The 3491-nt window shown below is 34.6% G+C and overlaps 1 pseudogene; it reads left to right on the top strand.

The window, feature by feature from the left end:
- Nucleotides 1-279: 279 nt before the first annotated feature.
- LOC149194863 (uncharacterized) lies at nucleotides 280-986 on the top strand (annotated as a pseudogene).
- The last annotated feature ends 2505 nt before the right edge of the window (nucleotides 987-3491 follow it).

Raw genomic sequence — 3491 nt, 5'->3', positions numbered from 1 at the left:
TTTGACAAAACCCTATGGTAATGATACATCTGACACTATAGCCCTACCTTGGAGGATCACATGTATTGACAAGATGCCATATGAACATCCTTCCCAAGCATCAACATGAGTTTCTTTTAATGAAATTTTGTAGCAGCTCAAGTACCCCAATATTCATTCACATTGAAAGGTCATGTAGAGGGTTGAAATAACTATAATTAAGGAAATGAACATTACATATCCAAGAAAACCATGAGGCCATATGTGTAATGTGAATACTAAAGAAGAGGATTGAAGACCATGGAGGGTGGAGAAGTTACAGAGGAATTAATATACCCTGCAACAATCTCCAAAGAGGTTGGAGAAGATTATGATGATAGTGATTGATCATGCCTCAACTCCCATACACTACAAGAATGTTTTCTACATATTGAACCCAATTTAGATGTTGTTGTTATTTACAATGTTGAGAAAAATGATAATGATGCAGTCAAAGCTGATTTATTAGCTAAGTATTGTAGGTTGAGTCAGTTCTGGTATGATCCTTCAACTTCCCAAGTAGTAGTAGACGAGATACACTATGTCATTCGTCTAATTATCTCCACTGTTTCCCACATTTTTTTCCCAAATCTCTCTGTGTAGCTAAAGACTAGCAGTCTAGAGGTTGAGGAACAAATATTTGAATTTGACAAACAATTTGAAAAATATCAATCTAATTTTATCTTCTATGACTACAACCAACCTAAAGACTTGCCAACTATTTACCAACACAAATTTCAAGTGGTAGTAGAAAATCCTCCTTATTTGAGTAAACAATGTCTCAGGAATTCTCTAAAATGATGATGCTTATTGCAAATGAAAATATTTCATTTTTCCTTCTATTAATAGGGAAAGTTTAGTAGGAATGTGCAACAAAACTTTTGATTGCACACCCATGTGGATTCCAACCTACACATCATCGCAAGTTGTTATGCAATCAAATCACAAAACAAAAAAAGGATAGATGAATGACTTTAAAATTAGCCTCTTTGAGGGGGAAACCTCCTTTACATCACAGAAATGAACAATTCTTGGATGATACAAATGACAAGACCTCCTTGGTATATATAGGAGTCAAAAGGGTCACAATATAATGAGTGTATGCATGACAATAATAATGTAGGGGCACAACAATAATAATAGTGGACTTCTATGGGTCACAACAATAACAATGTGGGGGATGCATGGGCACAACAATAAAAATAAGGGGGCTACACTAACGATAACAATAAGGGGGCTATATAGTATTATAGGGACCTAAGATTTCCGTCTCCTTAAAACGAAAGTGCTTTGCTCAACACTTGAGTAGTTTTTTATGCTTCTGTATAAAATTATCATCCTCCCATGTGGAATCTTCAACAAGTTAGTCCTTCCACATAATGAGATACTCTGAAATTCATCGATTTTGTAGCTTTCAGGTCCTTATTTTTGTGACTGCATTAGGATCCAATATTATTTTTCCTTCCTCTTCAAGTTTTGGCAATATTATTTAAACTGGGAGCTTGTCACCGATAACCTTCTTTACGCATGAAACATAGATAGCTAGGTGTACTTGAGAAGATGAAAGTAGCTCCAATTTGTATGTCATAGCACCAACCTTTTACAACACATTATAAAGACCATAGTACTTGGGTGATAATTTATTATCCTTCTTAGCTTCATGGAGGGACTTTTTTTGTATGGTTGTAGCCATAAAAATAACCAATCACCTACATCAAAACTTCTTTCACTGTGATTTCGATTTGCATGTTATTTCATTCTATTTTGTGCTAGATTGCGGTTATCCTTTAAGAGTTGGAGAACTTGTTGTTGATGCTCGATGTGATATTCCACTGCTTGAACCTTAGAATTTTATCTTAAAGGTGATGTGGTGGATGGTGAATGATATCCATAAAGTTCCATCAATGGGGTCATTTTTTTTTAAGTATGGACGGAAGTCTTAAACCACCATTCAGCTACAGGTAACCACTTGACCCATTATGTTTTTTTATTAGATATAAAGGAACAAATATATCCTTCCAAACATTTGTTCAATATTTGAGTTTTCCCATCAGATTTAGGATGATAAGATGAACTATGATCTACTTGAGTACTAAGAAAAGAAAATAATTCCGTCTAAAAATTTCTAGTGACAATGTGATCTTTGTCACTTATAATAATCTTTCTGTTTCCATGTAGATTTTGAATTATTTCCATAAATGAAGTAGCAACTCTACTAGCTTTAAAAGGATGAGATAATGCAAAAAAGTGTGAATGCTTGGTAATTCTATCAACTACCACCATGATGACACTATTTCCTTCGAATTTGGGTAAAACTATGATAAAATCCATTGAGACCTCCTCCCAACAATGACATGGAATGGCTAAAGGTTGTAACAAACTTGGGGTCTTAATTATCTCAAATTTATGTTTTTGGCAAACTAAACCTTCCGCCACAAATTCTTGAATATCATATTTAAGTCCATCCCCAAAAAATTCCTTGTTGACCTTGTGGAAAGTTTAAAAAAATCTTGAATTCCCTCCTAAATCAGAGGTGCGCAATTCCAAGAGAATCGTTTGCTTGAATTGGGAATTATTTCATAGATATAAGCGATCTTTGTACCACAATGTATCATTTTTCCAGCTAAAGGTATCATATGTACTAGGATCTTGCTGCAACTTTTGAATGAGTGTCCACACCTCTTCATCATTCTTCCATTCCTCCCTTGCTTCAGTTATCCAAACAGGTTGGACAATAAAAATTGCATAGATAAATGCTTCCACTTCCTCCACCCTTCTTGAGAGTCCATTTAGAACAACATTTTACTTCCCTTTTTCTGTAGAATATTTCAAAGTCATAACTCAACATCTTAGTGACCCATTTTTGTTTTTCTTATGAAGATAGTATTTCTTGCAAAAAGTATTTAGTACTATCATGATCTATTTTTACCTTGAAGTGTCTTCCCATTAGGTAAGGGCATTATACTTTAAGGCATCTAGTATTGCCAACATTTCCTTCTCATAAATAGGTTTGTTTAAATACTTCTCCTGGATTGGAAAAATTTCAAAAGCAATGTCTCTTCCTTATTTCATTAAAACAACAGTGATTCCATTTCTTGAGGCATCACATTCCACCATAAAGGTTTTTTTGAAGTCTGGAGGAGCTAAAACTGAAGCTTGACACATTGACTATTTAATATGTTTAAAGGACTTAGTTGCTTATGGAGTCCAAAAAAATTCACCATTCTTCAGTAATGTTGTTGGAGGTGCAACTATTTTCCCATAATTCTTAACAAACTTGCGATAATACCATGTCAACCTGAGAAATCCTCGAAGATGCTTTAGGGCTGTGGGGATTTTCCATTCCTTGACGGCTTTAATTTTGTTAGCATCTACCTTTACACCCTCATGAGGTACAATATGACCCAAATGTTTCAACTCCTGTACCCAAAAGAAACATTTGAATTTTTTTCCATACAATTGTTTCTCCTCCA

Source organism: Pinus tabuliformis, chromosome 2_2 (genome assembly GCF_031772625.1).
Source record: "Pinus tabuliformis cultivar Carrire ecotype Pingquan chromosome 2_2, CPIR1, whole genome shotgun sequence".
Classification (NCBI taxonomy): domain Eukaryota; kingdom Viridiplantae; phylum Streptophyta; class Pinopsida; order Pinales; family Pinaceae; genus Pinus; species Pinus tabuliformis.
The sequence above is the reverse complement of the archived record's forward strand: the minus strand, read 5'-3'. Positions and strand labels throughout refer to the sequence as shown.